General features: G+C 40.2%; 1 protein-coding gene across 1 annotated transcript in view; it reads left to right on the top strand.

Annotated features, from left to right (window-relative positions):
• Window positions 1–942: 942 nt before the first annotated feature.
• LOC126248291 (serine/threonine-protein kinase Pak) overlaps window positions 943–12,115 on the top strand; it is a 106,278-nt gene continuing 95,105 nt past the window's right edge. Inside the window, exon 1 of the mRNA XM_049949151.1 lies at window positions 943–1,119. The gene's annotated coding sequence lies outside the window, so the exon portion shown is untranslated. The remainder of the gene's footprint in view (window positions 1,120–12,115) is intronic.

The following is a 12,115-nucleotide window of genomic DNA, read 5'->3' as shown; positions in this document are numbered from 1 at the left end:
CAGGTGTTCATGCGTTGGCAAATGTCGAAACCGATTATGATTGTATTATAAAAAAGTGATTCAGCCAAAAATAAAAAAAGAACTTTATAAGTTACTCTTTGACTATTATATCGCATTCTGTTCTGTTTAGCTGATGTCCACTGTGAATAGTGCAGCAAATATTGGAATATTTTAAGCTTAACTCACTAATACATTCAATATTCTTTAAAAGTTGAAATATCTTCTGCTGATACTTGGCACAATAGTGTGTCTTGCATCTTCTTCTTATTGGCCACCATACCAATAAATTTGTTGAATGACGGTGACGTTAGTATTATTATCGACTGAAACTGAGTGAATAGGATCAGTATGAACGAAAGCAGCGAAATGTAATTACGTGAAATTTTATTGATAAGTTGTTTTAGAAATTGGAAACTGCAGTGTAATGAAAATTGGCACTACAAAAAATTGTTCAAATGGCTCTTAATTGCGGAGGGACTTAACTGCGGAGGTCATCAGCCCCCAAGAACTTAAAACAACTTAAGCCTAACTAACCTTAGGATATCACACACATTCGTGCCCGAGGCAGGATTCGAACCTGCGACTGTAGGGGTCGCCCGGAAATTGCCACTACATATTCAATACATTTTTTTATGAAGAATAAAGACTAATCAAATGTTGATGAACAACATTTTTATGTGGTTATAAATTTAGCATGCGCCTGAAAGGCGATGAGACAGTGTTCACGGCAGCTTCAGTTTATAATGGCTAACTAATATTGCCTTGAATGCTTTATGCCAAATTTACGTAGTTTCATAGTACAGAGGTATCAAGGAATACTTCCATTTCTAAAACTTGCGATATGTACTTGTTGACATTCACACATTGGAAAGCCACCTGTTGTTCGTTAGAAGTGAATTATATCTTTTGAATTTATAAACTTTGATTATTGGTATTGTGTGGAGGTATGTGGGAGTGGTCGTGAATGTGGTTTGTGATATTTACATCGCGTAAGTGAGAAATTTTAATGGCGTGCTGCATCTCAGAATTTAAAAGTTTAATATCGTAAGTTCACAGGCGAAGTGACTCGTTTCGGATGTGTTAAGTTTACTGGTGCGATAAGCTGCCTACTAGATGCTGGTAAGAAACGTCATTTATTGGCTTCATTCTTTTCGAAATCCCAAATTTGTAAACGAATGTGCAAGATGCTTCGCGTATTCGTAGGATGGATAAAAAGACTTCAGATGGATTATAATGGTAGAGGGCAGAGTGTAACTCACGTGGCAGATAATATAATTAAATTAACTGCAGTTGGCTGCTAGATGAATGAACTCTCAGCGAATGTTATCAGCAATTTATAAACGTGTTATTTGTAAGCCGTTGAAACAATTATTGTTCACCTTTTTTGTGTGCATTTTGCAGACATGTCTGGGTTGCATAATCTTATGTGTGCAATTGTTATTCGTGGCTGTTAACTGAGACGAAAACATTTTAGTTTAATCGGTGGTCTGTTTCAAGCGTGCTCTAAATGTCTGGTTACGTCTTACTGAGAAATTGTGACGTGTTTCTAAATCAATACACATTTGATGTATGATAACTTTCCTACTATCGAGTAAATTTGAAGTATGATGCTCTGTTAATTCATTATGGACAACAGTTTGTAGCAGTGATTTTAAAAAAACGGGTCGTAGATGTAATTAAGACAAAAATATATTAACGAAGCAGCTGAAGACCAAAAATTCATTCAGACAGTGAATTGTGGATGTTTATATATTGCGTGGAGAGAGTCGAAATGTTGAATATTTGGTATATGGAGCTAGAAGACACAAGGGGTAACCTCTTAAGGCCCTAACATTTTATATTAAAAATACCGCACAGTAAAATAAAGTTGTTTATTAATGTCCAACTGTTTGTTTATGGGGGCGTCAAAATTACATTATTTGCTGATGATGTGACACTGAAACGTTGTGAAATTATGATGCACTTTTTCAGCGGGACTGCTGAGCATCTGTAAAGAGAGACTACAGTGATGTCTAATCGAGCTATTCTTGCAGTATAAAGTTGTTACAGTAGTTTATATTATAAAATTCTTTTGACACTATAACAAATGGCTGTACATTTGATACTGATGCTGAATAACTTGACTCCACCTAAATCAGCTATACTTAAAGCAAATTATTGTTGACAAAAAGGTTGTTTCATACAGATGTGACACAATTATGACCTTGGTGCTAATTCCTCATTCATTTACCCTAAATGGTTGGTTTTTCTTTTTAGATGCTAAACGTGTTTCTAAAGCTTTTAGTTCCAGACATTGTGACATCTTAACAACTGCTGCTGTGTAACTAAACATTATTAATTGTATTAAAAATAAATGACATATTACAGTTTAAAACAGTATGTTCCTTCAGGGATTATAGTTTCTGAGGAAATTGTGAAATGAGCCTAACTTGGTCTGATACTGCAAATAAACACAGGCATGGACATTTGTTTATTGTACTGCAGTTTTCACACCAGTCAAATGAAAATTTCTGTTTATTTTCCAACTTTGGAAGAAGTTCCTTCCTTCTTATGAGTGTTGTGTCTTCAGTGTACACAGCTACAAATTTCATTCATATGCCGTATTTTCCATTTTATCCTTGTAAGGCAATGCTACTTGCTTATTTGCAAAATGTTCTTAATTTGTGCCATCTATATGGCCAGAAGAGTATGGACCAATTAACAATAACAAATAGAATAACTTCTACAAAATATCCTGCATCTATTCCTAGATTGCTGCCCAGAACAAGAATTATAGTTATTCATGTGACATCACATTTGTTGATTTCGACAGGTCATTGCCAGGTAGTCACTTTTCATCTTAACATAGACCTTGGGCTACACTACAGGTTGATATATATATATATATATATCACCACAAATAAGATTCCATATTGACTTCCAGTGGCTTCACCAACTCACAGCCAAACTGTCACTTAAGTAACCAAGCCCTTGTGTTACACTACAGATCAGTCTCTCGACAACATACAGCACCTGGCAAATGGTCAGCTATCAGTATAAATGATCAGAGTTTCAATTTGCTGTGACAAGTAGAATGGTAGTGGTGGTCATGTTTACTGTTGTTACCAGGACTGGTAGAGTATATAAGGATTATGAACAGAATCAGATGTTGAGTGATCACTATGAACAATGCAGTGGTGCCACCTACTTTGCTGTGACAGCTTTACCAGCACTTGACGAAGTTTGGAAGGGGCTTCATTGTGTGTCTCCATTTGCCTCGCTGGTCAAATTGTGCAATACCTAGATTTGTGGGGCTTTCAGATTTGGCAGAGGTGTGTTGTTGGGCTCTGTAGGAACATGATAGCAGGTTGTCAAGGTGCCACTTGATCATGTCTGTCCACCACAAGGGAGGATTGTTGTATTGTGCACCAAGCACATTGTAACCCATTCCCATCTGTGCCTGCCACCTGATAACAAGGAATGGGATCTTTGCAACATTCTGTATCATCACACACCATTGGTCAGCAGTAGCTGTAGTAGGGTATTGGTGTCCTGTGCATAGGCTGCCACTAGTACCACAACACAAATGGCTGTGTTTAAAGTGGTTGTCAAGGTGCCACTTGATCATGTCTGTCCACCACAAGGGAGGATTGTTGTATTGTGCACCAAGCACATTGTAACCCATTCCCATCTGTGCCTGCCACCTGATAACAAGGAATGGGATCTTTGCAACATTCTGTATCATCACACACCATTGGTCAGCAGTAGCTGTAGTAGGGTATTGGTGTCCTGTGCATAGGCTGCCACTAGTACCACAACACAAATGGCTGTGTTTAAAGTGGTGCCATGCCTGTAAGCATGGACAGCTGATGAATGCTGCCACATTGTGGTTCTGCACTACCCTTGAAGACAATTGCAAACATGTATGGCAGCAACCTGGGAAGAGGTCTCTTTCTTACACTTTTTTGGAGAGGCACAGTAGCTTTATTCCTGGCATCCTAGTGTGGGGAGACATTGGACATGACTTCAGATAGTGGCTGGTAGTAATTGAGGAAGTTCTGAAGGGACAACCACGTCACACGTATCTACATCTACATCCATACTCCGCAAGCCACCTGACGGTGTGTGGCGGAGGGTACCCTGAGTACCTCTATCGGTTCTCCCTTCTATTCCAGTCTCGTATTGTTCGTGGAAAGAAGGATTGTCGGTATGCTTCTGTGTGGGCTCTAATCTCTCTGATTTTATCCTCATGGTCACTTCGCGAGATATACGTAGGAGGGAGCAATATACTGCTTGACTCTTCAGTGAAGGTATGTTCTCGAAACTTTAACAAAAGCCCATACCGAGCTACTGAGCGTCACTCCTGCAGAGTCTTCCACTGGAGTTTATCTATCATCTCCGAAACGCTTTCGCGATTACTAAATGATCCTGTAACGGAGCGCGCTGCTCTCCGTTGGATCTACTCTATCTCTTCTATCAACCCTATCTGGTACGGATCCCACACTGCTGAGCAGTATTCAAGCAGTGGGCGAACAAGCGTACTGTAACCTACTTACTTTGTTTTCGGATTGCATTTCCTTAGGATTCTTCCAATGAATCTGTCTGGCATCTGCTTTACCGACGATCAGCTTTATATGATCATTCCATTTTAAATCACTCCTAATGCGTACTCCCAGATAATTTATGGAATTAACTGCTTCCAGTCGCTGACCTGCTATTTTGTTGCTAAATGATAAGGGATCTATCTTTGTATGTATTCGTAGCACATTACACTTGTCTACATTGAGATTCAATTGCCATTCCCTGCACCATGCGTCAACTCGCTGCAGATCCTCCTGCATTTCAGTACAATTTTCCATTGTTACAACCTCTCGATACACCACAGCATCATCTGCAAAAAGCCTCAGTGAACTTCCGATGTCATCCACAAGGTCATTTATCTATATTGTGAATAGCGACGGTCCCATGACACTCCCCTGCGGCATACCTGAAATCACTCTTACTTCGGAAGACTTCTCTCCATTGAGAATAACATGCTGCATTCTGTTATCTAGGAACTCTTCAATCCAATCACACAATTGGTGTGATAGTTCATATGCTCTTACTTTGTTCATTAAACGACTGTGGGGAACTGTATCGAACGCCTTGCGGAAGTCAAGAAACACGGCATCTACCTGTGAACCCGTGTCTATGGCCCTCTGAGTCTCGTGGACCCTCTGTCTTCTCACATGTTACCTCTCATGTTACAATGTCATGGTGCCATTTTTCAACAGGGCAATGCTTATTCACTTATGGCACACCATACTATGAACTGTACATGTGCTATTGATGGACATCCAATACCAACAAATCCCCTTATCTGTCCCCACTAGAACATATGTGCGACCAGCTCGGACATCAACTCCATCCCAGTACCAGTATCCAAGTGGTGAAAGGTCAGTTAAAACAGCATGGCCCAGGAGAGGGTACAACTGCTTTGTGATACTTTCCCAAAGGAATGTGTGCCTGCATCCAGGCTAGAGGGGGGTGGAACATTGTACCAATAAGGGGACTCGTACTGCAAGTTCTTCGTAAATTTGAATCAATTTTGTAATCACTGAAATAATGCCACATACCCTCTCAACCCATGACATCTTGTTTCTTCCTTTCTGGTTTACTTTTTTGATCAGGTAGCGTAATTTTTGTTTAATTTCTGTTTCTTTGTTCGTCTTAGTTACATTTGTATTTGAGTTAGTGGTGACTAGTATTGAATATATTTCTTCATTTTCAAACTGTTACCAGGTCTCATATGATTAGCAATGCACCCATATACAGATGGTGGTCATATCGTGTATGGTATAGAGGTATAAAAGGGCAGTGCATTGGTGGAGCTTTCATTTGTACTCAGGTGATTCATGTCAAAAGTTTTCTGATGTGATTATGGCCACACAACTGGAATTAACAGACTTTGAATGCAGAATAGTAGTTGGAGCTATACCTAAGCTGTCAACAAGGCACTGTGCAAGCTGGAGCTGGCTCCATAGTGGTGTGGGCTTTGTTTGACAGAATGAACTTGGTCCTCTGGTTCAACTGAACCAATCATTGACCGGAAATCATTATGTTTGGCTACTTGGATACCATTTGCAGCCATTCATGGACTTCATGTTCCTAAACTAAGATGCACCATATCACTGGGCCACAACTGTTTGTCATCGGTTTGAACATTCGGGACAATTAAAGTGAATGATTTGGTGACTTTCTGCAGGGGCTTCCAGTGACTTATGAAGTCTGTGCCATTGTTGAGTTGCTGCACTATGCTGGGCAAAAGGGGGTTTGACATGATATTAGGAGGTATCCAATGACTTAAGTCACATCAGTGTAAATGTGATATTGTGAAATTATTTTCTTGTTATCATGAGAATAGTTTTGGTGATGGTTTGATAATGGACAAATATGTGTGAAACTAGTAACCATTAAATCAAATGTGAAGTCAACTGAGACAGAATATTGAAGAATAGTGAGACTAAGCTCAGTTCCTGGTCTTTCTGCCAACACAATACTGGAATTTCACAAAGTAAATATTATCGGGTTCTGTTGTATCCCTGTTTGCACAAATATCATTAGGCCTGTGCCACGGGTCAAAGCAGACATCAAGTGTTGGGAGTTTAAAACCACATCAATTTTTGTTTCCCCCCAAATGTGATTAATTTCTGTTGTCCACTTTTCAATCACAGCAACACTATCATTTACCTCAGTTACATCAGAGCAGCTACATTTGTATGTGGCGTCTAGAACACTCAGAGACTTTGGCATCATTACTTATTCTATAGTAAGTAAAGCTCTTATTAGCCTGAAAGATGGGTTGAACATCACAGTGTTTTGCTAGGCATTGTCCTATCAGAGGTGGTATGCTGTCACCTGCCTCTGACCTACACATTTTAATAACTGCACCAGTTATAGGGGGACCTGCAATTTAACCTGGGTTCCAAACTCAGGTCGAACTTGACATTTTTCACTTACCAACTTGGCATTTTTCATATTAGTGAATATTGCTGCAGGTGAAGGAAGTGAGAAGTGACATGTAAAAATCCTAAGACTGAGCAAGTTTGGAACCCCAGACCTTTGGACTTGTAGAGTTACACTTTAAACATTAAGCCCCACACATGTGTCCTATGATGGGACAAAGAAATGGAATGATGTAATGGGAAGTTCTTCTGTGATGTATATTTTGTTTATGAATATGTTCCTAATTTTCAGTTGTGCAGCATAGACAATGAAAGACATGAGTTATTTGAATTATGTGTGCTGTGGAGAATGGTCTTCAAAACAGTTATCATGAAAGTCCACTCCATGTAAGTCCTATTTTCAACAATTGAGCTTTTAACAGTAGTGATAACAATGGGTAATGGCCCATCGTGGGTTTCAGTGATTGCTGTGAATATGGTTATGCAATCGTTTTACCAATGAGCATTTTTAATTTCATCGTGGCACACTATGAAATGATTTCCAGTTAATTTAAAGAACAACCAAGTGCTGGGTAACAGATAACTTGGCAGCTTTAAACTATTTGAAATGTGATTGTTTATCATAGCATTTCAACAAAAAACTGGAAGTTGATAAATCATCCCAAGTAATGCAACCTTAATGTCTGTCTTGTTCCAGAAGTGTGATTTTCAACTCATTTTCATTGCTACTGAATTATTTTTAAACCAATTCCAGGTACAATACCCAGTAATGTGACATTTCTTTTAAAATGTTGCAATCTTAATAGCAGTGTGACAGGCATTTTTTTGTTATGTACCACATATTCACAAAGTTAGTAGTTCTTTTTGCTACTTTTTAATAGTAATAGTAGTATACTTGTGCAAGAGATTTAACTATGAAGTAATAAAACATTTAATTGGGTTCCATAGCAGTAATCAGTGTAATCCTTTTGTGCACTGTAGCCCTCCTCTCATTGGCTGTAGTTGCTTTCTTTACTGTATTTTTCCTCATTTGCTTTGATGTACCATATCAGTGTCACCGTGGAAATAAAATAACAGTTTTTGAGCCCAAGTCATCGTATTGAATAATAGCTCAGTAAGATGATATCTCCTCAGAAGTACTCTGATCTCAATTTTGCGATATTTCTCAGAAAATGATTTCTTGACGGGAATACAGAAGCGTCTGATTCCACCCGTCTGCTTTGACCCATGATGTCACAAATATGGCGGAAACTACCATACACTACGACTCCTCAATATGGCGCCTATGACATCATTATGTAATCATGACCACAAACACGAAAATACATTGAAAATCCAACACACACACACACACACACACACACACATTCCACATTCCACAAAAAACCTAATGAAACTAATGGGACAAGTGTATGAAATTGGAGGTTTTTGGGTGGGGACAAAGTAAATATAAACAAATTTAGACACACATCACCATACCAAACCAAACAAAAGACGATAAAAACCGACAACACAGAACTCCACATATTCCACTAAATTAAATATCCTCTGGAATTGGACACTTCCCTTGACCTATATAGCTCAACAGCAGCTCCTGAACCCACAAATTGGAATCGAACACTTCTCTTGACCTATATAGCTCAACAGCAACTCCCGATACCGGAACACCCACAACCACACATTGAAATCGAACACTTCCATTGACCTTTATAGGTCAACAGAAAGTACCGGTACCAAATCATAGAACCCAAACCTACAACCACATCCACAATCATCATTACCTCAAAAAACACAACAAACCAACAAAATTGGAATCGAACTCTTCCCTTGACCTGTTATCCTTACGAAATCTCCGCATATAGCCGTCCTTGGTCCGAGATGCTGGAACTTTAGTAAGCCTCATTTCTTCACGACACACTGAACACTTTACGACTTCATCCAAAAATCTGAATAGCTGAAGAAATATTAATAGAGACATTGCATTGTCCCCCATCATCGCCGACAACTGAAAACTGTTGACCCTGCCAGTCACATCCATACCTACCAAAGACATAAAAAAAGGAATTTACCAAAATTCACACACGACGAACAAAAATAAAAAACAAACTACAATAATGTCGTGCTGAAAGCACAGTCTCTACTGATACCACACACGTGCAATGCTACCACGCAAATGAACCCCATACGCCACGTAACACGCTACGCACCACCAGAAAGAACCACTGACCGCAGCAGTATGCCACTTATAAACACGCCACACATGATAACTAAACCAAAAACATCACCTAACACACGACCACACCACCAGAGAGCACCACCAATCACATCAAAATGACACCTACAAACACGCCACTCTCACAAACCAAATTCCGTGCCGTCGTGATAACACACACCACAAGAGCCTTATGCCACGGGTCACAACCAATTGGTGGGATCGGATGCTTTGGTCGACCCTTTTTGACAACTGCTTTTGCTTTACTTGGCCTTTCGGAGAAGTGTTTTCTGGGCTCTACATCCTTTTTTATCAAGGAAACATTGCATTTTCTAGCCTGTAATTGGGTCACCTTGAATGTGCTTCCTTTCTGCTAACCTATGTCTGAACCATCCTTTGCATTCACTTTCATTGTGTCTGCTTGACTTTTAAATTGTCACACCCTCGTGTTTCTTTTGCTTCATGTAATTTCTTTTCATCTTATTTCTTGAATCTCTCTAATACTAAATGTCTTCTTTGGCATTCTTCACGTTTTTTAAACAGTCTCTGTGGCTCAATTTTCAGTAAAACCTAAGAAAACTTTGACAGAAATGGGACAACTGCTGTAAATTGGAAATATAGCTGTCTTAATTTTGTAACTCAAATAGGCAGTTTTTTGTAGCATTTATGAAATATTCCAGCATACACTCACATTTACACCAATTAGCGAAAAATTATTACCACCTGTTTAATAGTGTGTTGTTCCACATTTCAAACACAGTACAACAGAGTTTCTGCTTGGCATGGATTTTAGAAGTCCTTGACAGGATTCCAGGAGTATGTGGCACCAGACATCTACGCACAGGTCAAGCAATGTCCGCCAATTGTGGGATGGTGCTTTATGGGCATGCAACTGGTACCTGATGTGTGTTCCAGAGGGTACAGATCAGGAACATTTGCTGGCCAGATATCTATTTGAGTTCACAATAAAGCCCCTCCAACCACTGTAGCATGATTCGGACCTTGCAGCATGGACACTTATCCTGCTGGAAGATGTCATCGCCATAGGCAGAGACTTCAAGCATGAAGTGGTGCACTTGGTGTTCACGTAGTTCACTGCTGTCATGATACCTTCGATTACCACCACAGATCCCATGGAAGCTGAACTCAATGTACCGCAGACCATAATTCTGCCTTCACCGGCCCGCACCTGTGGCATGGTGCATGTTTCATGCAGCCATTCGCCTGGATGACAGTGTGTAAGGACCCAGTCATCAACCTGGTGTAGCAAGAAATGTGACTCATTCGACAAGCAACATGTTTTATTGATCCATGGTGAAAACTCGGTGATGCTGTGCCCACTGTAATCATAACTGACGATGTCGTTGGGTCAACACAGGAACATGTAGGGGTCGTGTGATGTGGAGCCCCATGTTCAACAATGGTCTTTGAATGGTGTGCTCTGAAACGCTTGTGCCTGCACTAGCATTGTACTCTGACATCAGATCTGCCACAGCACACTGTCTATCCTGGATTACTCAGTGGGGGATCCTCCAGCCTCTACATTTTGTGATGAGACACGGTTGTCGAATAACGTACGAGACCTTCTTGTTATTTCACCATCCTTTAAGCATTTTCCATAGGTGCTCATGATAGTTGTATCCCAACCGGCGACCAGCTTTGTCGTTTGAGATTCTTGTTTGTAGGCACAGTGCCACAACAATGTACTGTTTGTCAAAATTGCTTGTATCAGTGGGTTTCTGCATTTGGGGCCCATATCTTTGCTATAATGACTGCCCATTTGTCTCTCTGCCACTTCCGTTCTTTCCTTACTGCCTCAGGTGCCCCCAACACTACCAGGAGACATTCAACCTCATGGTGGGCAGTGGTCATAATGTTTTGGCTCATCAGTGTATGTTCGACACCTACATAGATACTCCGCAAGCCACCATATGGTGCATGGCGGAGGGTACCCTGTATTACTACTTGTCATCTCCTTTCGTGTTCCACTCACAAATAGAGTTAGGGACAAACGACTGTCTATATGCCTCCATATGAGCCCTAATTTGTGGTATCTTATCTTCGTGGTCCTTACACGCAATGTATGTTGGCGGCAGTAGAATCATTTGGCAGTCAGCTTCAAATTCTGGTTATCTAAATTTTCTCAATAATGTTCCTTGAAAATAACATCGCCTTACCTCCGACGATTTCTGTTTGAGGTACCGAAGCATCACCGTAAAACTTACGTGTTGTTTGAACCTATGAGTAACAAATCTGGCAGCCTGCCTGTGTATTGCTTCAATGTCTTCCTTCAGTCCGAACTGGTATGGATTGTAAACACTCAAGCAGTACTTGAGACTAGGTCACACCAGTGTCCTATATGTGGTCTCCTTTACAGGTGAACCACTCTTTCCTAAAGTTCTCCCAGTAAACCGAAGTTGACCATTCACCTTCCCTACAACAGTTCTCACATGCTTGTTCTACTTCATATCACTTTGCAACATTAAGCCCAAATATTTAAACAACTTGACTGTGCTAAGCATGACACTAGTAATACTGTATCTGAAAATTACAGGTTTGATCTTACTACTCATCTGCATTATCTTACATTTTTCCTCATTTAAGGCTAGCTACCATTCATCACACCAATGGGAAATTTTGTCTAAGTCATCTTGTATCTTCGTACAGTCACTGAACTTTGACACCTTACCGTACACCTCAGTGTCATCAGCAAACAACCGCAGACTGCTGCCCAACGTGTCAGCTAACTCATTTATGTATATAGGGAACAACAGCGGTCCTATCGCACTTCCCTAGGGTCGTCCTGATGATACCCTTGTCTCGGATGAACACTCACTGTTGAGGACAACATACTGGGTTCTATTATTTAAGAAGTCTTCAAGCCACTCACATATCTGCGAACTTATTCCATATGCTTGTACATTCATTAACAGCCTGCTATGCGACACCGTGTCAAACACTTTCCAGAAATCTAGAAATA

This window comes from Schistocerca nitens, chromosome 3 (genome assembly GCF_023898315.1).
Source record: "Schistocerca nitens isolate TAMUIC-IGC-003100 chromosome 3, iqSchNite1.1, whole genome shotgun sequence".
In the NCBI taxonomy this organism is placed as follows: Eukaryota; Metazoa; Arthropoda; class Insecta; order Orthoptera; family Acrididae; genus Schistocerca; species Schistocerca nitens.
The sequence above is the reverse complement of the archived record's forward strand: the minus strand, read 5'-3'. Positions and strand labels throughout refer to the sequence as shown.